General features: G+C 38.8%; 2 long non-coding RNA genes across 2 annotated transcripts in view; one reads left to right on the forward strand and one right to left on the reverse strand.

Moving 5' to 3' along the window:
• The window catches only part of LOC145521763 (uncharacterized), an 85,480-nt gene that overhangs the window by 41,953 nt on the left and 18,829 nt on the right, over nucleotides 1-24,698 (reverse strand). The window lies entirely within an intron of this gene.
• Nucleotides 187-8,699, forward strand: LOC145521774 (uncharacterized). Its single transcript, XR_014065676.1, has 3 exons — nucleotides 187-451; nucleotides 2,337-2,441; nucleotides 8,408-8,699. It is a non-coding gene; the product is annotated as an uncharacterized LOC145521774 (long non-coding RNA).

The following is a 24,698-nucleotide window of genomic DNA, read 5'->3' on the forward strand; positions in this document are numbered from 1 at the left end:
ACTTAGAAGTTCTGTCCCCATCTCTGAAATTTGTGGACATGTGTGTTGTTGTCACAATGTATGAAAGGTTCTCCTGGCATTTAGTGAATGGGCTCAATGAGGCTAAATGTTCTGTAATTCTTGGAATGCTGTGATGCAACAAAAAGTATCCCTTCCCAAAAGGCAATGTTGTTTGCAATGAGAAATACGGGAAAGAGTAACAGAAGAAAAGGTTGAAGTGAAATGGTTCTGGATCACAGTAAGCTTTGCATACAAGGCTACGGAGTTCAGTATGATAGACAAGTATGAACCAATGAACTCCTTAAGAAGGAAGTAACGACATCAGTGCTTTTGGAAGGTTAACGTAGGAAGGACTCACAGGATAAACTGGAAGTGGAGGAGACTGGCGAGAATGTTATAAATTGGCGGATGCCTAGCAATGCTTCAGCATGAAGCACTAGAGGCTTGATAAGTATGTCACAGGGGCTTCTCAAATCCCCAAGAAGATTACAGCAGATTAGAAAGAAAGCCCTTCTTTTGACACCTTTATGCAAATTACAAAAAAGCTCCCCTTCCTCTAGGTTGGGCTTCCCCTGTGGCTCAGCTGGTAAAAAAATCCACCTGCAATGCGGGTAGACCTGGGTTTGATCCCTGGGTTGGGAAGATCCCCTGGAGAATTCCATGGACTACATAGTCCATGGGGTTGCAAAGAGTCGGGCACGACTGAGTGACTTTCACTTTCACTTTCCTCTAGGTGGACACAGACCTGTGCTGGGAGGTATGACGTGAATTTTAGCCCCTTTACCCCTTGAGAGAGTCACATTTTTCAGTGGTGCTGATGATACAAGAGGGGATGGAAAGGCAGGGTGAAATTCCAGAAGGTCGCAAAAGATGCAGAATAGAAATGGGTAACTGATTGTAGTTGAGGGTAAAAAAGAAAGAGCTGATTCTGCCTCATGAAGCCTGGAGAACTTTACAATGGTGATGCTATTATTACCAAGAAGTAGGTTAGAAAATGTTTGGAAGGTGAGATTATCAATATAACTGCAGACATTTTGAGATGGCCGTGCCCTCTGGACAACAACAAAGAATGTCTTAAGGGCACTGATTACAACAGAGCAAGAAGATTGGGACTGAAGAGGACCACGACAGAGTGACCAACTGCTGTAACAAATGAGCAAACAAATTTTTGTGACTCAAACACAATAGAAGTTATTTTGGTTATTGTTGAATATAAAGCAGTCCAAGGCCAACATCCCTGGGCTAAAATGGCTTTCTTTCACATGGTAAATTGGGGACCTAGGTGCCTTCCATCTTTGGCTTTGTTTTTGTCCTGAGAACCTTTAGTATTATCTGCATCCATCCAGTAAAGGGTAAAGGAGAGAGTAGAGAAGGCATACCCACCTCCTCGTAAGAATCTTGGCCTGGAAGTGACACACATATTACTTCTGCTCGCATTCTGTTTAGACTTGCATGACCACATCTAACTGCAAGGGAGGCTGAGAAGTGTAATCTACCATGTGTTCAGGAAAAGAGGACTCTGATATTGTGACAGCCCACAGTCTCTTCCCCAGGGGACACCTAGCTCGTCTCTGTTTAAGTAGAAGTTCTGTGAAGGCAGAGACTGTGTTGGTCTTCTCCACTGTATCTCCATCATCTTGTACATTGTCTGAAAACCTAGCAAATGTGCAACACTTGACAAATAAAGTTACAGCTGAATCTATGGGCATGGAAAAAAATTTCAAAAAGAGAAACTGTGTAAAAGAAAGAAGAGAGTTAAGAGGATAGTTTTTAAAGATTTATTTATTTTTGGCTGTGGCGGGTCTTCATGGCTGCACATGGGCTTTCTCTAGGTGCAGCAAGCAAGGCCTACTCTGTTGCAGTATATGTGCTTCTCATTGTGGTGATTCTCTTGTTGCAGAGCACAAGCTGTAAGGCACCTGGGCTTCAGTAGTTGTGGCGCAGGGGCTCAATAGTCGTGACTTGCAGGCTCTAGAGTGCTGGCTCAGTAATTGTGGTATGCTGGCTTAGTTGCCATATGGCATATGGGATCTTCCCAGAGCAGGGATCAAACCTGTGTCCCCTGCATCGGCAGGCAGATTCTTAACCACTGGACCACTAGGGAAGCCCAAGAGGATATTTTCATAGCAAAAATCATTTTGTATTATTGTTTGTACCATTTATGGAGGACCTGTTATATACCTAACCTTCACAACAACCTTGCAAGGTTGTAGATTTTATTCACCACATTTTAAATATGAGGGAACCTGTACCTCAAAGATGTCCACCACCAGAAAAGTTCAGAGCCAGCATCTAGACCCTGGATCTTCTGATTGTTCATCTCAAAATCTTTCTAGAACACCAAGTTCCATTTAGTGGGCGGAAGGCTAAGCAACCTTGACTATTGCGTTGTACCCTAGAAGGAGAGAGAGGCCTTGGAAACACATGGAGCTGTCGCAAAGGTAAGTCAGGTGACTTGGCAGATTTCGTGTTCTTGGGTTACGTTGGGACATTTGCAGAGCTGCCTGGGAAATCATGAGCCACTCCATATATAACCAGTATTGGATGTCGTGCTTTGTTGCTTCATTCAGCAAGCCTTCCCCAGAGAACTCCCAGCTGTTGTGCCGACCTTAGCTTGGCCGCTATGTTGCAGTAACTTTGGCTTTCCTGTTTCTGAGACGTTTACCACGTGGTGACCTATTAATTGTCTGCCTTCTTCAGCAGCCACCTCTGCTGATGTCACATAAATGCCACCTGCCCCTCAACAAGGAGGAAAACAAGGGCCTCGTCAACTAAGGTTTAGCCCAGGCTTCTCAGTTTCACTAAGTGAGAACTCTAGGGACTTTCCTATTGATTTTATCTCCAAGAAGTTCCTTGAATCTCTTCACTTTTCTCCTCTTCAGCACTACAGCTATCAGTTCTCCCCTGAATTATTTAACAGGTTTCTTTCTGGTCTTCCCTCATCCATTCTTGTCTCTCCCTCCAACTTACCCAGACTTCCCTTGTGGCTCAGATGGTATAGAATCCACCTGAAATGTGGGAGACCTGGGTTTGATCCCTGGGTTGGGAAGATCCCCTGGAGGAGAGAACAGCTACTCACTCCAGTATTCTGGCCTGGAGAATTCCATGGACTATACAGTCCATGGGGTCGCAAAGAGTCAAACACAACTGAGTGACTTTCACATAGCCAATTTACCCTCCACAGTACAGCAAGAGGGATTTTCTTTTTTATGTTCATATGATCTTGTTATCTCTTTGCTTAAAATACTGTAAGAACTTACTCTGACCTTAGTATAAAGATCAAAAGAGGTTTTCAACCTTATAAGATACAGACTCACCAACCTCATGGGACACTTACTTTCTCAACTTCTGCCTCCTGGGCACACTGGCCTCTTTTGGGGTTCTCACACATGCTGGGCTTTCTTCCCATTATATATGCTGGCCCTCCTTGCTCCTACCTAACTGTCTCCTATTCATTCTTCCCATCACAGTTCAACAATTTCCTCCTCACAAATTTTGTCCTTAATACTTAGCTAAATCAGGTCTTTCAAGGTGTCCTGTGTTCTTCTTTTATAACACAAATCACAATTTATGAGTATAAGTGTGTGTGCATGTGTGTGCAACTATTGGGTTAATGTCTATCTCTTCTACTACTGTATCACCAATACTAGCACAATGCCACTTGGCACTTAACAGGTATTTGTTGAATGAGGAAATGAATGATTTTGCCATTTTAAAAAATAGAATGTGTTCTCTGGGAGAACAACCTACACCATGTAGAACCCTCGGAAAAGGACTTTCAGATTTGAATCATTTTGTAATACTGTTTCTTGTTTGGAATTCAGGGAGTAATTTTATTTTAAATAAAAATATTCTGTGGTTGATAAGTCAAAAAATTAACATGAATCACAGCAGGAACAAGAGAAATTAAACCTTGTAGTATTGGTGACATTCTGTTCTGAGTATAAAATTGTACTATTTATATAATATTTATTAGCAAAAAGGTGATCCTTTAATGCATTCTTCTGCTCATCTAGATTTACATTATTTAAGTCTTTGTTTTCCAAGTTTTATTTTTCCTTTAAGAATTTTCAATCCAAAGGTTTGGTAAATGAAATATATATACAGTTCATGAACATATTTTAAGACTTTTGGGAAATACTCTAAACAAAAGCTATTTTGAGGATTAGGAAATAGCTTGTCTGAATATTGCCAAGTGAATCTGGAATAACCTTTCTGTGGGATGCAATGAAAAAGCAAGGCAAGAACTTCAACATTCTCAGTTCAAGGTTACAAGAAAATGTGAACAAAAAGTGTTTCTCATCCTATTAACACTCGGACACACAGAACATAGAAACAGTGTCTTCTTTCACTTACGAAAATTTTTAAACACACAGGAAAACTTTGACCTTTTGCCTTTTAGCTTCTCTGTGAGGGACTCACATCGATTTTGACTTCTTTTTCTCCTTCCCAACTTCATACTGTGTATTTAATGACCCTTGTCTACCTGGCCATCCCACTGTATACATACAAAGTGAGTTGGCACTGGGAGAGGAAGAGAGGGCGGCCAGATGCTGTGTGTATAATGGTAACAACATTGTAATATCAGAGCTTCCCTCTCAGCTGCCAGCTGAAGGAGGAAGGAAAATGTTTCATTCATAACACATTAAATATAAATGCCCTTTCTAAAAATGGGCAAAGATAGATGAGTGTTGGCAGAGTCAGGCCAAACAGTTACTCAGGGCAACAGCAAATTCTTACACAGGAATGAATACAGCTCTTAAGAACTAGGAACCTTATTCTGAAGGGTCTATGTCTTAAATCAAATGTTTTGCTCTATCATTAAGAACTTCAGAGCCCCAAAGACTATGCTGTTTATATGAAAACTGCTAACTATTGTAAGGGCGTTTTACATAAAATAAGTGTATTATATAAGTAAAATAAATATTTAAAATTGAAAGTGTTTTTAGGAAATGATGGCATGCAGAAATAACACTTTACAAGCCCAACCAGAGATCCAAAGGGAAGTTCAGGTTAAACTCAACAAAGTGGGGCCAGCGCCCCTACTGGCGAGGTGAGGCACTGCACACTCCAATGTTCATCTATGTCAAGTACACTTATCCAGTAAGCGAAGATGAAGTGAAGTGAAAGTCGCTCAGTCGATGAAATTCTTCAGCCCAGAATACTAGAGTGGGTGACCATTCCCTTCTCCAGGAGATCTTCCCAACCCAGGGATCGAACTCAAGTCTCCTGCATTGCAGGCAGATTCTTTATGAGCTGAGCCACAAGAGAAGCCTAAGAATACTGGAGTGGGTAGCCTATCCCTTCTCCAGAGGATCTTCCCGACCCAGGAATCAAACCGGGGTCTCCTGCATTGCAGGCGGATTCTTTACACCAACTGATTTATCAGGGAAGCCCCACACTTGCCAGGAACCAGGCACTAGAATCCGGGTATTTCCTAGAAAGATGGAGCCAGCATGGTGCAGTGGAACAGGGCAGCTGCAGAGAGAACTGACAGTGAAGACAAAAACCAAAAAAAAATGTTTCTAAAAATGTTTCAACTGGGCAAAAAGGAATCTCTTGTGAAAACAAAGACTCACAGCCAGTCTTGGAGCTGAAAAGCCCATCCAGCTCTTTGCTCAAGGTGTCTCTGCTAGTGTACTTGGGCAAACTTTCTCCCATAAGAATACATCTCAATTTTTAAAAAGAACCTTAGATAGCATATAATCCACCTCATTCATGTTATAGGTAAAATATATTAGAACCTAGAACCAGACATAGGGAAAATACATTTATTCATTATGCTATTAAGTATAGAAATAAATATATTTATGCCATGCACTACTAATTTTGTAAATTGAAAAATAATATGCTAAAGCTAGAGGCTGAAAGAAAGCCGAGAAAGTAACTTTTTTTTCTTAGGAAATCTAATGAGGTTCTACTTAAAATTCACAATGAAGGAATACTGAATACAGCAAGAGAGGTCAGCTATGATAGGACAAAGCTAATTAAAAACCAATTACATTATCAAATTAGCCAAGAAACTGTAGCAACTCCTACTTCAGAAGCAGGGTTTCTTTCCTAAATTTAGCTTCTTTGGGAGTAGGAAGAGTCTAACATCTTCAGTGATGAAAAAACTAAACCATAGGCTCCTGAGATCACACAGCTACACGAGTGGCAAAATCAGGACTCGGGCCATTTTTAAGGTATGAGAAAACCAGATCTTCATTTAAGACACAATCTTTGTCCTATATGTTCGCACCCTCAAATCCCATTGTTCTATTATGTTTTCTTCTTTGAAAGTGGCCATAATAGCCTCTAATTTTTCATATTTGTGTAGTACTTTGTATATATCTGTTTCTACTTTTAAGCATTTATTAGCATTTTATTGGTTGAATCATTAATTTTCTATTTTATTTATATATTTTTGGCAGTGCTGGGTCATATCTCATGTTCAGGCTTTTCCCTAGTTGCAGCGAGCAGAGGCTACTCTCTAGTTGCAATGGAGGGCTTCTCATTGCAGTGGTTTCTCTTGTTACAGAGCACAGGCTCTAGGGCTCGTGGGCTGCAGCAGTTGTAGCACGTGGGCTCAGTTGTTGCAATTCCTGGGTTCCAGAGCACAGGCTCAATAGTTGTGGACCATGGATGGAAGCAACCTAGATGTCCATCGGCAGACAAATGGATAAGAAAGTTGTGGTACATATACACAGTGAAATATTGCTTAATTATTAAAAAGAATGCCCTTGAATCAGTTCTAATGAGGTGGATGAAACTGGAGTCTATTATACAGATTGAAGTAAGTCAGAAAGAAAAACACCAATACAGTATCTTAATGCATATATATAGAATTTAGAAAGATGGTAACAATGACCCTATAAGCAAGGCTCAAAAAAGACACAGATATAAAGAACAGACTTTTGGACTCTGTGGGAGAAGGTAAGGGCAGGATGATTTGAGAGAACAGCATTGAAACGTGTATATTACCATATGGGAAACAGATGACCAGTCCAAGTCCAAGGCATGAGACGGGACACCCAAAGCCAGTGCACTGGGACAACCCAGAGGGATGGGATGGGGAGGGAGGTGGAAGGGGTTTGGGATGGGGACACATGTACACCCGTGGCTGATTCATGTCAATGTATGGCAAAAATCTCCACAATATTGTAAAGTAATTAGCCTCCAATTAAAATAAATAAATTAATTGTTAAAAAAAATAGTTGTGGACCATGGGCTTATTTGCTCCTTGGCATGTGGAATCCTCCTGAAGCAGGGATCAAACCCTGGTCTCCTCCATTGCCAAGTGGATTCTTCACCACTGAGCCATCAGGGAATCCCCTGAATCGTTATTTTTTTACTACTAAATCTATAAGTAAATTAAAGACTGTACTGGTTAGGATGAAACTAAACTGCTATAATAAATACAAAATTTTTAGTGAACCAAAAGTAGTTGAAGTGTATTGCCCACTTATGCAACAGTTCAGGACCAGTATCCATGCTGGTAGGAGGCCTCTCTCCTCAACTTATTGTGTGGCTCTTCTATCCTCCATGGATGCAACAGCACCTCTAGCTAGCTGGCAGAAGTGGAAGGAGAGCAAAAAGGACCTAAAAATACATTTCTGAAAAGTCCCAGCCCAGCTGTGCACAAGTCACTTTCACTCCAAACCAAGGGAGAAAGAAAATTGAATTCTGGGTGCTTACTTGGCTATTGTCCTTCCACTAAAGCAGAGGAGGGACTGATCATTGGTAGACAGCTGACAATCTTTGCCATAGTCATCCTCTCAAATTCATCACTTAAGGCTTTAGTCTTAAGTAATACGTGGAAAGGAATAAAATGTACAGCTTCATTTTATTCCTCAGGTTTCTTCCATTTGTCCATGATTCATTGAGAGCCTAGACTTAGCTAAACACCATAATAACAAATCTCTAACTTCTCAGAGTCTATATTAACTAACAAAGAACACAGGCTGTGTACAATTAAATATAAGCTGCACAAATAAGATTTTTAAAAAATCAAAGGCATATTCAAAATCAAACTGAAATTAACTTTCAATATTATCCAAGCAGAAAACTTCTACTTCTTTTTTCAAGTGTATCAGTCAGTAAGTTAAAACCCAGGTCTTGAACATAGACTTTTCTCAGGGCCCCATCTTCAGCCATGCTCTGAATATACACAAATATAATATCTGTATCCTGAACATAAGGAGTTTCCTCTCTAGTTGAAGAACTAATAATAGAAGTATATGATTTCTTTCTCAGTTTTAAATTCTGCAGTGCTGCTGTTACACATCTAAGCTAAAGTCACTTCCTTATTATATATACACTCTCTTTTTTATTAGTTTTTACTTTTTGTTGGATGGATTTTATTCTTAAAGCGTTTCCCATCAAGTATTTAAGGTATATGTGATTCATCCTTTGTCTCCTCTATCAGCAGGTCTCACTGTAGACAAAGCAAGAAGTGCCACAGTCTTGGTCTAATTACAGCTTAGCCAAATGAGTACATACTGAACAGCGTCAGCCCAAATCAACAGGCCACCCACCACGAGAGTGAAAAAGAAGACACCGATTTCTCCTGCAGAGAACTGGAAGAGCTTTCGATGGAAACAGGAGATTACTGTGTTCTGTCATTGGCAAGTGCAAATAGTGCCTAGCTCAGTAACCAACAGGCCATAATATTTAACAAATATTTCTGAAAGCATGAGAGTAAAAAGAAAAATAGCGGTTAGACAGATGTATGGCACAGTATTTTCCTCCACACTCCCTCCCCATATTCCTGAAGAAGTAATTTTAAGAACATTCTGCAGGGAAAAAAAAAAAAAATATATATATATATATATATATATATAGTTGCTTATGGATAAGTAACTGGGATTTTTGAACTAAGGTTCGAAATAATTTAAATTGAAACTCTAAGTTTCAAAATATTAAAACATAAGATCTCTTTTCTACTCCAATCTAACAGTCTAGTTTTTCACTTAGTAAAATCCCTGCTTAGTTCTTAAGTATTGGTTTAAATTTTGCCAACTGGAAGCAAATAAAAACTTGCGGATGTATTATAGATAAATGATTCTCAAATGGGAGTTGGTGGGAGACTATCAGCATCTCAGCAAGATAATGGAGCTAGGAATGTGTGGCTTGGAAAGCTCCCCCAACTGACTCTACAACTTCCCACCCTCATCCTTACTCAGAACTACTGTTTGAGTTGTTACTTAATAACTTAAGACTGAACTGCTGTCATGGATGCATAAGATCGAAAGAAATACCTTGCAAATAAAAACAGTGACCCTTGGAATGCAAATTTGTGCAGCCACTGTGAAAAATATTAAAAATAGAGGTTCCTCAAAATATTAAAAATAGAACTACCATATAATCCAGCAACTGAACTCCTGGGTATACAGGCCTACCTTGACTCACAAGAGACTTATGATCTGAAAAGAAATCATAAACTGAAAATATCATAAGTAGAAAATGTTTTTTTTTTCCTACCTACCAAACATCATACTTTAAACATGCTCAGAACACTTAGGTTAGCCTATATTTGGGCAAAAATTACATAACACACAGCCATAGTAGTCACATCCATACATGACTACTGGAAAAACCATAGTTTTGACTAGACAGACCTTTGTTGGTCTGCTTTCACCAGAGACTTTTTGTAATGAACTGTTAAATATCTCATGTAATTTAGTGAATACTGTACTGAAAGCTTTGACTGTGTGGATCACAACAAACTGTGGAAAATTCTCAAAGAGATGGGAATACCAGACCAACTGACCTGCCTCCTGAGAAATCTGTATGCAGGTCAAGAAGCAACAGTTAGAACTGGACATAGAACAACAGACTGGTTCTAAATTGGGAAAGGAGTACATCAAGGCTGTATATTGTCACCCTGCTTATTTAACTTATATGCAGAGTACATAAGTACAAAACGCCAGGCTGGATGAAGCACAAGCTGGAATCAAGATTGCCAGGAGAAATATCAATAACCTCAGATATGCAAATGACATCACCCTTATGGCAGAAAGTAAAGAAGAACTAAAGAGCCTCTTGATGAAGGTGAAAGAGGAGAGTGAAAAAGTTGGCTTAAAACTCAACATTCGGAAAACTAAGATCATGGCATCTGGTCCCATCACTTCATGGCAAATGGTTGAGTAAACAATGGAAACGGTAAGAGACTTTATTTTCTTGGGCTCCAAAATCACTGCAGATGGTGACTGCAGCAATGAAATTAAAAGATGCTTGCTCCTTGGAAGAAAAGCTATGACCAACCTATAGAGCATATTAAAAAGCAGAGACATTACTTTACCAACCAAGGTCTGTCTAGTCAAAGCTATGGCTTTTCCAGTAGTCATGTATGGATGTGAGTGTTGGACTATAAAGAAAGCTGAGCACCGTAGAATTGATGCTTCTAAACTGTGGTATTGGAGAAGACTCTTGAGATTCCCCTGGACTGCAAGGAGATCTAAGCAGTCAATCCTAAAGGAAATCAATCCTGAATATTCACTGGAAGGACTGATGCTAAAGCTGAAACTCCAACACTTTGGCCACCTGATGCAAAGAACCAACCCACCGGAAAAGACCCTGATACTAGGAAAAATTGAAGGTGGGAGGAGAAGGGGACTACAGAGGATGAGACAATTGGATGGCATCACTGACACAGTGGACGTGAGTTTGAGTAAGCTCTGGGAGTTGGTGATGGACAGGGAAGCCTGGCGTGCTGCAGTCCATGGGATCACAAAAGAGTCGGACACAACTGAGCAACTGAAGTGAACTGAACTGTACTGAAAGTGGAAAACAGTACGGTCATATGTGTAGAGAATGGTTGTATGATCACCCTCATAATCTCATGACTGACTGAGATCTGTGGACACTGCCACATCTCAGCATCACTAAAATAGAGTTCCTCCTACTACATATGCCAAGCTGCATATCTTTTTAGAAAAGATCAAAATTCAAATGGGAATCATTTTCACACCGTTGTAAAGTTGAAAAGTCTTAAGTCAAACCATTGTATGTCAGGGACCTTCTGTATATCCAAAAGAAACCAAATTACTATCTTTTTTTTTTTTTAATTTATTTTATTTATTTTAGTTGGGGGCTAATTACTTTACAATATTGTAGTGGTTTTTGCCATACATTGACATGAATCAGCCATGGGTTTACATCCAAATCACTATCTTAAGGAGATACCTTCATCCTATGTTCACTGCAGCAGTATTTACAATAGTCAAGGCATGAAAACTAACTAAGTGTTCGCTGACACATGAGTGGATAAAGAAAATGGATATATATGTGTGTAAGTGCATGTATATAAATGTGTAGACATTTTCCCACTACTTCTCATTTTCCTACATATGTATGTATGCATGCATGTTTAGTCGCTTCAGTCATGTCCGACTCTGCGACCCCATGGACTGTAGCCCACCAGGTTCCTCTGTCCATGGGATTTCCTAGGCAAGAATACTGGAGTGGGTAACTGTTCTCTTCGCCAGGGGATCTTCCCGACTCAGGGATTGAACCCGGGTCTCCCACACTGCAGGCAGACGCTTTAACCTCTGAGCCAACAGGGAAGCCCATATATATACACAGTCCACAGGGTCACAAGAGTCGGACACGACTGAGCGACTTCATTTTCACTTTCACTTTTCATATATATATATATATATATATATGCAATTCAGCCATAAAAAGAAAAAGAAGTAAATCCTGCTATTTAGGACAACATGGATGGAACTTGAGAGCATTAGGTTAAGTGAAATAAGCCAGATAAAGAAACACAAACACTGAATAATTTCACTTATATGTGGAATCTTAAAAATCTGAACTCATAGAAACAGAGAACAGGTTGGTGGTTACTAGAGATGGAGGGTGAAAGGTGAGGGAAATGGGTAAAGGTGGTCAAAAGGTACAAGCTTTCACTTATGAGATAAGTAAGACCTAGAGATGTAATGTGCAACCTGGTAACTGTAATTAACAATGCTCTGTTGTGTATTTGAAAGTTGTTAAGACAGTAGGACAGTAACTATATCTAAAGGGTTTCCCTTGTGGCTCAGCTGGTAAAGAATCCGCCTGCAATGCAGGAGATCTGGGATCCATCCCTGGGTTGGGAAGATCCCCTGGAGAAGGGAAAGGCTACCCACTCCAGTATTCTGGCCTGGAGAATTCCATGGACTGTGTAGTCCATGGGATCGCAGAGTCAGACAGGACTGATCAACTTTCACTTTCACTTTCTTCTTTAAGAATAAAACCCATTTTTAAATTTCAGAAGTGACTTTAAATTTTTTGTGATTATTTTTTCACGTAAGTTCATTGATTCCTACCAACTTGTTCAAACCCTTCAAAATCTACTTGTTACCCTGGTGTTTCAAAGTTAACTTTTATTTCTATAATTTTTTTAGGTAAAAGCAGGACTCTCTCTAGAGTTTAAGATGAACAGCAGATGCACCTTTTCTGGTAATCGAGTACCACTTGTCTCTACTTCTGATACCCACAACATAAAAATTAGTAATTGCAATGATATTAGCCAATGTCTTAAAAAATATCATTAATTCAGTGGATAACACTAAAAGGAATGATATTCTAAGATAATAAATTATAGAAGGAGGCATTAAGCCAAATATTGAATAAATAACCAACTTTTACCTGTCTAATGTATACAGAAGTTTCAACAAATGATTAGGTCATCTTTGATAGGAACTCATCTCAATTATTAAATAATATCCGGTAAACTCCTTCCTTCAATTTGGCTTTGTAAATTTTTATTTTGTAAAAATCTGAAATTAGCCAAATGGTTTTTACAATGGAGTAATTATACTGTTTATTCTTCAATAAACGGTATTGAGAAAACTGGACAGCTACATGCAAAAGAATGCAACTGGGCCCTTTTCTTACTTGTATACAAAAATTAACTTAAAATGGGTTGAAGACTTAAATGCAAGACCTGAAACCATAAAACTCCTAGAAGATAACAGCAGATACGCTCTTTGACACCAGCCTTAGCAATAGTTTCTCAGATATATCTCCTCAGGCAAGGGAAACAAAGGCAAAAATAAACAAATAGGACTTAATCAAACTAAAAACTTTGGCACAGGAAAAGAAACTATCAACAAAATGAAAATACAACCTAAAATGAAATGAAAAGGCAGCTAAAATTTCCATGGCTGGTCATTTCAATTATTCTCCTGAATATATTCTTAAACTTTTCATCCTCCTTTGCTTTGTGAGATTTGCTATGACAATTTCCAACTATAGTTAAGTATATCCCACCGCCAGCTGAACATAGATGGAGAAAAATACACAACTATATCAAATTTTCAACAGCTCTTTACCTATCCTCACTCTCAGTGGATAACCTTGGCTACTATCTTAAAGAGAAAAACAAAGTGATTTGAGGTTCAGTTCCTCAAGTTCTCACTCCAGCTATGTATTTCCATCTATATCCACATACTTTTTTTTCATCCTGTTTCTATAAAGGAACTGTATATGGTCCTATCAAAGATCGACATCTCCTTTCGTGTACCATATCCCACCCCTTCTCACTTATTAAATGTTGTCTCTCCAGCAGTTCTCCTCTTCCCCTTCTGCCTCATTGATTTTTCCCTTCTCTTTGGATTATTTCCATCAGCATACCAATAATCTGTTATTTCACTCATCTTACAAAAAAAGAAAAGAAAACACACACACCAAAAAAAAACCTTTTTGACCCCATTTCCTTTTTCAACTATTATTTCTCCTTATAGGAAAGCTCCTTAAAGGAATTTCCTATAATTGCTCTCTTAATTTTCTCCCAGCATTCTCTCTTGAACCCATCTCATTTGAGCTTTCCTCCCCACCCGAGCTGTGCCCGTCAGGATCATCAATGACCTCTACATTGCTGCTTCCCAAGGTCAATTCTCAGTCCTCACCCTACGTGACTTACAAGCGCTGTAGGGCACAGATGATAATCCTTGAAGGACTTTTTTCACTTTGCTTCCAGGATACCACACCTCCTGGTATTGCTGGTTGCTCCCTCTCAGTCCCTTACCATGGCACTCTCTCCTTTCCTTTCTTGCTTTATTTGTGTCCCTACCACTCATATCAATGTAATTTTTCATACATTTTTGTTTATTTTCTCTTTCACTCCATCAGAATATTCACTCCTTGACTGTATGAATGTTTGTCTATTTCATTCATTACTGTAGGATGGTAGCACATAGAACAATGTTCGGAAAGGTTAATACTCAATAAACACTTATTTATTTAATGAATAAATTAATGAGTGACACAAACCAAGAAAAGCTTTGAAGAATTCCAACTGGGGGACTGATGTAATTTAAAGATGTAAATAAAAATATGGTAGACATTAATAAATATTGTTCAGTTACACACACTCAAGTGACTTGCTGAGTTATCTGTCTTGAGTTAGAGAAGATAAAAATAACATGAATGGGGAGATAAACACTAAAAGTGTTATTTCTAAAGCTATTTTATTACCAATCAAGGTGAAACAGTAAAGTTGCCTACTTGATTTACCACAATAATTTGGATTAATTACAAATAATTTTGGATTAATTAAATTCAAATTTGAAAGTGTATATATTTTAATCCTTTATCTCTACCAAAGCAAAAAGGTAGTATACCATTTCATAAATAGCTGTACCACTCTTGGTAGAAATTAAATTTCACTTTACCTCTGACTCCAAACTAAAAAAAAAGTCTTTCAGCCAGATTAATGACCTGCTTTCCAGTCTAACATTGCCCTGTAGTAGGTTTCTCAACCTTGGCACTATTCACATTTGGGGATGAGTAATTCTTTGGTGTAGGAGGCTGAACTTTGCATTATAGGGTGTTGAGTAGTTGGCTTCAAGCCACCAGCTGCCAGTAGCACCTCCCCAGTTGTGATAACAAAAAATGTCTCGAAACATGGCCAAATATCTCTGGGAGAAGAGGGGAGTGCATATCATTCCCAGTTGGGAATCATTGCCATAGAGCAGTGACAATGCCTATAAAGTTAACATTCCTGTATAGCTCAAGCTGTGACCTGTGAAATGCATTGTGGGATTATTATGGAAAAATACGACCAAAACAAGAAAGCTGATCACACACATATGACTTAAGGGAATACTGAAAATGTCTCCCTTGGGAAAAAAAAAGCAACACTGATTTTTTTTATAACATTGCTTTAGCGTTTTAGAAGCATGTGTTACCTGGAAAGTAGAAGTTATCATTAAGTCATTTGTGTTATAATGCTTTAATGATAGTCTGGGAACAGAGTTCAGGACCAAGAGAAAAAGAAAAAGCTTTAACAGGGAGAAAAAAAGAAAAGTGCAGAACGTGAGACGCCTCTGCAGTAGGGAATTCTATTTATTTAAGGAACTACACAGGTTTTTGGTAATAATGAGAAATGGAGGATGAATCTCTGAGGGAAAATTCTATTTGTTGACTATTTAGAATGGTTCTGTATAGTAGCATCAACTGAGGAAAGAGTAAAACTGAAATAATCAATTTAAAATAATATGACAGTTTTAAACATTAAATAACCAGTTTTCCTAATTTTACGGTCTGTGCTAATAGTTCACATCTAAAATAGCTGAAAATGAAATTATTAAAAAGTAACTGGAACTCGGACATAAAAGCATCAGTCAAGTCTGAAATACTTTTAAAATCTATTTTTAAATGAACTCCTCAGGTCTCAAAACTTTCTTAAAAAATTCCTTCTTAAGCCTTTTATGATGAAATTTTGTTTGTTTTCTTTTTTCTAGCAATTGTTAAATTCTCAGATTTAATTTTTTTTAAGTAGTAAGATAACTGATTATGCCAGAGAGAAACTCTTACCAAGGAAATAGAACAACCAACAGTGCTGGTTCACTTCTTTTGGAAACCAAAAACAAGAGTTTCTAGGCAGATATTTCACAGCATTTGGTGATTTTCAATACATAGAATTTTAACTACCTATAAATAATTATCAAATTATTATGTTTTATATTTCTCTCCAAAAAAGTGTTCCAGCATTAAAGTACACGTGTTTTCTATGATTTAAATCTATTTTTAAATTATAAATAGTAATTACGGAAATTGGTATAAATCAATCTAAACGCACATTTCATTAGAAATTCTACTCCAGTTTGCAGAGTAATTTAAATTTCAACTTCATCTACTTTTCTAGGGAAGCTACATTCAAGGAGCAAAATTGATTCAATTGAGTTTCATTTTCTATCTTTATCCTGAAACAAAAAGTACACAAATAAATTAGAACAGGATCCAAAGGCAGAAGTTAATGGAAATTTTAAAATATTCGTTGATCTCTCGGGTCCACCAATTGGATAACAATTCATGAAATTATGTCCCAGTCACAATTATACATACTTTAATATACACTCAGGCTGACATTTAAATAGATACTGACAAACCAAAAGAAGATGCACCTTCATTTATTTCAAAAACTCTTGAAATATGCTTTTACTTAATACGTCAGTTTTACATCTTTACATTTTATACTATGGTTTTAAAAAATAATGTTTAATCAAAAAAGAAGAAGAAGAAGTTCATCAGAAATCTGAATTGAGGCTTTGAGTTTAAGAAGCAAACTTGGGCTGTGAATACAAGTGCTTCAAGTACCCGTTAATAGAGGATCTCCGTTCCTCTGCCAAAGCTGATGAGTAAAGAAACTGCGTTAAGAAATACGGCAAGAAGAAACATTCAAGAGCTTCTTGCCAAACCGCTTGCAATATACATAGTTGTGAGTGAGTTTTAAAGTCTCAGCTTTTATTTAGCTATATTTCCAACTATTTAGTTAATCTTTATTGACTTGTATATAATCCTCAGAAATAGGAATGTTTGTGACTTGAGAGAAGTTTCCTGGTGTGCTAAAATGGCCTGTTTACTTTCCTTTGCTAATTCTCATGCTTAGTTAGGGATCTGGATGGTTGCAAGACCAAAAACAGTCACCTGGAATACTGTCCCCAGGGGAGAGGGTTACATATTCTAGATGTGTGTCCTGTTCGAATCATAGAAAGAGCTGTTTTTGTTTTGTTTGGGTTAGCACTGGTCAATTTTAATGCTTCTCACTAAAGCTAAAAACCAAAAGTTCTGAAGGCATGCTGTACCGCAGGGAAAAAAGAGCCAGAGAAACCATGAGCTGCACGATGCAAGTATAACTGTAAGTTAAGACACTGTGATGAGCTGAACACAGAGATAAAAGGGTAAATGTGGTTTTGATTACACAGTGACCAAAATATTCAAACTAAAAACATCTCAATCTGAATTAGCAATCCATACATATATTCTTGCCAAACAAAAACAAAAACAAAATAGAAAGCCCAGAGATAAACCCACGCACTTATGGACACCTTATCTTCGACAAAGGAGGCAAGAATATACAATGGAGAAAAGACAACCTCTTTAACAAGTGGTGCTGGGAAAACTGGTCAACCACTTGTAAAAGAATGAAACTAGAACACTTCCTAACACCGTACACAAAAATAAACTCAAAATGGATTAAAGATCTAAACGTAAGACCAGAAACGATAAAACTCCTAGAGGAAAACATAGGCAAAACACTCTCCGACATAAATCACAGCAGGATCCTCCATGACCCACCTCCCAGAATATTGGAAATAAAAGCAAAAATAAACAAATGGGACCTAATTAAAATTAAAAGCTTTTGCACAACAAAGGAAACTATAAACAAGGTGAAAAGACAGCCTTCAGAATGGGAGAAAATAATAGCAAATGAAGCAACAGACAAACAATTAATCTCAAAAATATACAAGCAACTTCTGCAGCTGAATTCCCGAAAAATAAATGACCCAATCAAAAAATGGGCCAAAGAACTAAACAGACATTTCTCCAAAGAAGACATACAGATGGCTAACAAACACATGAAAAGATGCTCAACATCACTCATTATTAGAGAAATGCAAATCAAAACCACAATGAGGTATCATTTCACACCAGTCAGAATGGCTGCTATCCAAAAGTCTACAAGCAATAAATGCTGGAGAGGGTGTGGAGAAAAGGGAACCCTCTTACACTGTTGGTGGGAATGCAAACTAGTACAGCCACTATGGAGAACAGTGTGGAGATTCCTTAAAAAACTGGGAATAGAACTGCCATATGACCCAGCAATCCCACTGCTGGGCATATACACCGAGGAAACCAGAATTGAAAGAGACGCGTGTACCCCAATGTTCATCGCAGCACTGTTTACAATAGCCAGGACATGGAAGCAACCTAGATGTCCATCAGCAGATGAATGGATAAGGAAGCTGTGGTACATATACACAATGGAATATTACTCAGCCATTAAAAAAAATACATTTGAACCGGTTCTACTGAGATGGATGAAACTGGAGCCCATTATACAGAGTGAAGTAAGCCAGAAAGAAAAACAACAATACAGTATACTAATGCATATATATGGAATCTGAAAGATGGTAACGATAACCCTATATGCGGGACAGAATGAGAGACACAGATGCATGGAACAATTTTATGGACTCTGAGGGAGAAGGTGAGGGTGGGTCGTTCTGGGAGAATGGCATTGAGACATGTGTATTGTCATATGTGAAACAGAGCACCATTCCATGTTCGATGCATGTGACAAGGGCTCGGGGCCGGGGCAGTGGGATGATCCAGAGGGATGGGAGGGGGAGGGAGGTGAGTGGGGGGTTCGGGAAGGGGAACACATGTAAACCCATGGCTGATTCTTGTCAATGTATGGCAAAAACTATTACAATATTGTAAAGTAATTAGCCCCCAAGTAAAATAAATAAATTTATAAAAAAAAAAAAAAAAAAACAAAACAAGCAGAACAAAACAAAAACTTGTGCTGTATCCCCATCTCAGTCATGTCACAAACCCAAATCACATCATCTCCAATTTTAACCCCCCCTAAACATATAAGCATCAGTCATCAAGTCTTGTTAATTATGCCTCAAAATGTCCAGTGAATCCTCTCCTCTCCATTTTCATTATTGCTGTCTTGCTTATGGTTTTATCCCTTTTCCAGACACATGTACCATGGCAGTCTCCACCCTTCAACTCACACTCTTGCTCCAAGAGACTTTCCATGGCCTAGAAAACTACATACTATTTGGCTGCTCCTTGAGTTGAAACTTGGTTACTTCTATTCATTTTTCAAGGCCACCTGCACCCCATGCTTCCAGAAGAATTAATCCCTCTCTTTTTAGCATCTTCCCTAAGTAGTATTCTAGTCTTGCTACCATAGTATTGCCTGCATTATACTTAGATGAAGCTAATTTGTATCTCTCTTATTAGACAACACTTTCTTCTTGAGTACAGGATTTATTCAACTTTCTGTATCCAGTTGCTGTAATAGTGTTCAGCATCTGATTAGTCGCCCATAATTTATTTTAGTTTAAATAACCACATGACCACAGAACAACTGGTTAAACAATGAAGTATTAAAAATTAGCAACTTAAGATAAATGTATTCTTTGCCTGCAATGTGGGAGACCTGGGTTTGATCCCTGGATTGGGAAGATCCCCTGGAGAAGGGAAAGGCTACCCTCTTCAGTATTCTGGACTGGAGAATTCCATGGACTGTATAGTCTATGGGGTCACAAAGAGTCGGACACGACTGAGCGACTTAAAAAAAAAATTCATTGATAACTTACGTAGCATTTAGCTTGGTTTCAGTGTTTTTCACAATCTTTATCCAGGCTTTACAATGTCTGTATTAGCTAGGGACCAATTCATGCTAGAAAAAACTCAAAGAAGAAAGTGATTTAGGGCTCCCCTGGTGGTCTAGTGGTTAAGAATCCGCCTGTCAATCCAGGAGACACAGGTTTGATCCCTGATCCGGGAAGATCCCATATGCCATGGGGCAACTAAGCCTGTGTGCCACAACTAGAGCCAGCTCTCTGGAGCCCAAGAGCCCCAACTACTGAAGCCTGAGCACCTAGAGCCCATGTTCCACAACAAGAGAAGACACTGTTAACGAGCAACCTGGGCACTGCAACGAAGAGTAGACACCCTCCCCCACTTGCCGCAACTAGAGAAAAGCCCACGTGTAGCAATGAAGACTCAAAGCATCCAAAAATTTAAATAAATAAATAAATCTTTTTTTAAAAAAAGAAAGTGACTTAGAATGAAATCTTCACTCTCAGTAGGTGTGCTTGATAAAACATCAATTCCTCCATGCAGTTCTTGGGTATCGTGTTCCTTTGTGCCTTATATTCTCTCAGCAGGCAAATGAGAGCTATTCCAAGAGACAACTTTACTCAGCATTTCAGCAACGTCACAAAGAAAAGCTGATCATAGAAAACTTTAATAGAATTCTTGAATGTTGAGCCTGTTCTAATTTTACATTGACTTTTATTTCCATAGATAGAAACGCTTTCCATATTCCATTTATATATTTCATCAGAACAAGAAATACCTGTTGGCTAGAACTATAATGATATTTTCTTTTCCTCAACATGATAAAAAAATATTTGAGTACCTCTCTATGGGTTATTTTATAAATACTGTACATAACAGGTTAAGAAAACACACAAAAAATCTATTTACAGTGCCCATAAATAATATAAATATTTAACATTTAATACTACTATTATAAATGTTATATATATTTACTCAAACATTACTAAAGCCCTTTTTGTTAAGAATTATGTTTAGCTTCACTTTACAGATGGAGAAAAGGAAACTCAAGGGTCAATAATTTGAAGGTACTAGGAAGTGTCAGACCCCGGAATCAAACACAGCCTGTGTGGTTCCAAAGTCCATGCACTTAATGGCCGCCTATGCTTTGGAGTGAGGGGAGCAGGGAGAGGGGAAAAATGCTACCAAGTAATTCTGCCAAATTACATTATTCAGTAACCACTTTTAAATGTTTTTGTACTTTCCACTTTTAATCTATCTGGTGTATATTTGTTGTGTATATATATGTTTTGTATATGCTTAATATATATTTTATATATATTTTGGAAAAGGAAATGGCAACCCACTCCAGTATTCTTGCTTGGAAAATCCCATGGACAGAGGAGACTGGGGGGCTACTGTCCCTGGGGTCACAAAACAGTATGACATGACTTAGTAACTAAACAAACTAATATATGTTATATTCTGAATTATCTAGAATTTTTTTCTAGGATAGAGAAATATACAAATCGTATAAATACATTTTGAAGAAGGGAGTAAAAAACACTTTTAAACATTCTATAAGTCTTAGATATTGTAAGTTTAGATATCATGAAATTAAAGAAAAATAACCACAGTGCTGAAAATTGTCCTAGGAACAAAAGAAGTGGGACTTCAATACAGTAACATTTTAATTCTCATTCTCAGGGGAAATTGCATTTTCATGAATGCTGTGAGACCTTTTCCATTAGCAATGAAGCTTGAACATCCTCTGCTTCTCTTATGCCCTCAAGTGAGAACTGAGTTATGACTGGTCGTCTTAGGAAGAAAAAGACTATTCCAGGACAGGAGATGGGGTGGGGTAGGAGGGTGGCTAAGGAAAGGCCTGACATGTAGCTTGTAAATTGCAGCAGCTGTGGCCTGTTTTCACTAATATCTGACATGTTTCTTTGGCCACTCGCCAAATTGAGCTGTACCCAGCACTTCTCCCATCCTTCCTGTGCCTCCAGGATCCTTTGTAACTGCTACTTGAGACCTCAGTCCACTCAAAGCAATCCCCTCGGTTCCTTCCTCCCCTTAATGTGCAGGCATCCAACCCTAATTAATTAACCCAACACCAGCTACATCCAGGACCTTCCCACACTCTGCCCCTTCGTGCAGTGCAGAAACATCAGCACATTCCTTACTTCATCACTTGTCAACTCCCTTTCTGTTAAAGACCAGTGTCCCCTTTCCCTGACCTGGCCTCTGATTTGATCTCACTTTAAAGTATCCCACTTTAAGAGACAGTAACAAATGCTGCCTTTTTCCTGTTTGGTTTGTTTATTCATGTTCACCCGACCTACTATAATTAAAGACCATGAGACTTAGAAGAGCTCAGGAAGACACTTTATGCATTTGATATGTGGATAAACTCCAATATTGGATTTGTAATGAAGCCTCACTTTGCCTAATACTAAACGTGTGACCTTGTGTGAGTGCCTTAAGCTCCTGTCAGTCACTCAGATACTTATTGGGCACTCATTACTACACTGGGTTCTGTTTTAAATGTTGGTGTTGCACTTTTTAAAAAAACACCAAAACTAAAAATATCTAAAGCTTATATTTTAGAGGGGGAGATGACCATTAATAAGATGTTTATAATATAAATAGACATTCAAGGAAAAAATATAAAGAATAAGGGAAGATGAATAGAGAGTGCCAATTGGGGGAAGGAGAAAAGATGGTAACTTGAAATGGCATAGTCAAGAATTACCGGACATGGCATTTGACTACATCTAAAGAAGGGAAAGAGTGAACCAAGTGGATATCTGGGAGAACTGCATTTCCGGCAGAGGAAACAGCAAGTTCAAAGGCCCTGAGACAGGATGGCTTGCCTTGAGTGTTGAAGGACCAGTTGAGAGACAGCTATTGCTGGTGGGGAACTGGCAAGCAGTAGGAGGTGATGTCAGAATAACGGGGGACTGGAACACAGGGGGCTGTGGGTGTGACAATAGGGACTCTGGCTGAAATGGGAAGTCACTGAAGGGTATGTTTAGAAGAAGAATAACATAATTTGACTTACCTCTAGGAAAACCTCAACTAATTCCTAAAATGGGAAAAAATGTGTGGTTAAAAGCAGATTGCCTGCTCAAATCTCAGTGCCACCACTTACTAGCAATGCGACTTATAAACTAACCATTTGACCTTTCTAAGCTTCAACTTTCTCAGTTTAAGGTAGAATTGATTGTAGTTCACATTTTCTAAGGTTGTTATGAAAAATAAATGTGATAGTATGGGTCATCAAGGCACTGAGCACAGAGTCCATCAGACAGAAAGGGCCAGTACTTGCTATATTCTCAGGCTGGTGAGGTTTAGGTGATGTGGTGTGCATGGAGTACTCCATATGCTGTCCAGCATAATGAGCACTTATCTGTCATCCTAGCATCATCAGTTACTAATCTGTTGGCTGTTTTGAAATAACTTTGTACATTTAAAAATTTTCTAATACCATCCTTATAAAGAGAGTCTTTATGTGTTGAGGAACCCAGCCCTGATTCCAGAGAACCAAAGGTGGAGCTCTAGAATGCTCCCTTGCTGACTCTACTCCTAGTGGTGATCAACTGTACTAAAAACTAGTTATATTCCATCGCTTTATTTTAATGGGAACCATCAAACCACCAAAGTAGCTAAAAGCAGGGAGAAGTGACATTTAGATTTACAAAAGACAGAGATGCATGATTAAAATAATACACTGCAAAACGTGGAGAAATTGGGTGCTGTTATTTAAATGTAAACTTAGAAAGGGCACAATTTATGTCAACATAAATAAATTATGTTAATTTAAGAAGTAGCTCACTCCTAGATATATTCTATTTTGTTTATGCAAAGGCTTGACCTGGTCTGCAGGGACAAGTGATTGAGGGGGGAGGGGGATGAAAACATGTAAGACAAGAGCCTCAGTTTCCTTGATCCTCACTTTAGAAGAAAATGTGGCCTCCTTAGATCCTTCCTGACATCCATCCACTCCAATTTCCCTAATACACTCCCTCTCTGGAAGTGAGGTATGAGGTGGAGAGAGCCGGTATCGACTTTACCTTAACAATTCACAGCTTCTCCACGCCTTCAAGTTTAAGTCATCTCTTTGCATAAATATTCATGTGTGTTTTTTGCTTTGTCTCTTCCAGGTAAACTGGGTCTCTTCTAGTTCTGCCCAGCCCCTCTTCTCCTCCAGAGGACACCATTTCAACTGGGACCTCACGGTAAGTTCCTGGGTTTGGGGTTTGGGGTTTGTTATGGGTGGGGAAGGAGCTGTCTTGTATCTGTGCCAGCACCTTTGTGCAGTCTCTGGCCCCCTGTTTTCTGTCCCCTGGGCACCAGGCGTGCGTCCTCTGCTGAGTCACAGCTGGATGATGGCAGCACGTGAGATGTGGGGTGCTCCTCAAGGGTGCCTCTGCTGGGCTTAACCGGCGACCAGCACCGCCTTCTGCTCTCTCCCAAGGTCCTCCTATTACCCTCTGAGGGCAAAAGGGACCAACTTTCCTTCCCTCCCGGTAGCTTCAGTCAACCTCTTTTCTGGATCCAATAAGAAGGGCAAGGAGCTGGGAGGGGAAAACTGGCTAGCTAATATGGAGACACTGATTGGGAAATAGGTCCAAAATGTCACTCCTGTTAGCATGATACAGTAGTGATGGCCTCTATCATGAGGTCACTGCTTATAGGTCTTCCTCTGGCACTGTGCTGGGAGCATCTTGAGAACAGAGCTGCTTCTGTTCTATCTTTGAATCCCCAAAACGTACAGCACACAACCCAGTATTTGGCACAGAGTGGAATGATTGATAATGATCTAGACTGAGATTTCAGGTGAAAGTTTTCATCTTTGTGTTCTGACTTTTGTTCTGCTCCTTGAGGAGCACCCCACTAGAATTCAAAGTGCAGAAGACAAAACATTTACTATTTCGTTGAATAGCTCTATTTCATAGCCCTATCAATATACCCCCAAAATGTTAATTAAGACTATGCCAGCTAAAGCTTCTATTTCTTGTTTGTTATCAGTAACATGGTGCAGCGTTTTTGCTTTCTAAAAATTTTAAAACATTCCAGAGAAATCTGTCGAAGTGATTATTACAGCATCCTGAAATCCTTGTGTTGTGGGTGGAGTA

Source organism: Giraffa tippelskirchi, chromosome 9 (genome assembly GCF_054371585.1).
Source record: "Giraffa tippelskirchi isolate mGirTip1 chromosome 9, T2T-mGirTip1v1.2.pri, whole genome shotgun sequence".
Lineage (NCBI taxonomy): Eukaryota > Metazoa > Chordata > Mammalia > Artiodactyla > Giraffidae > Giraffa > Giraffa tippelskirchi.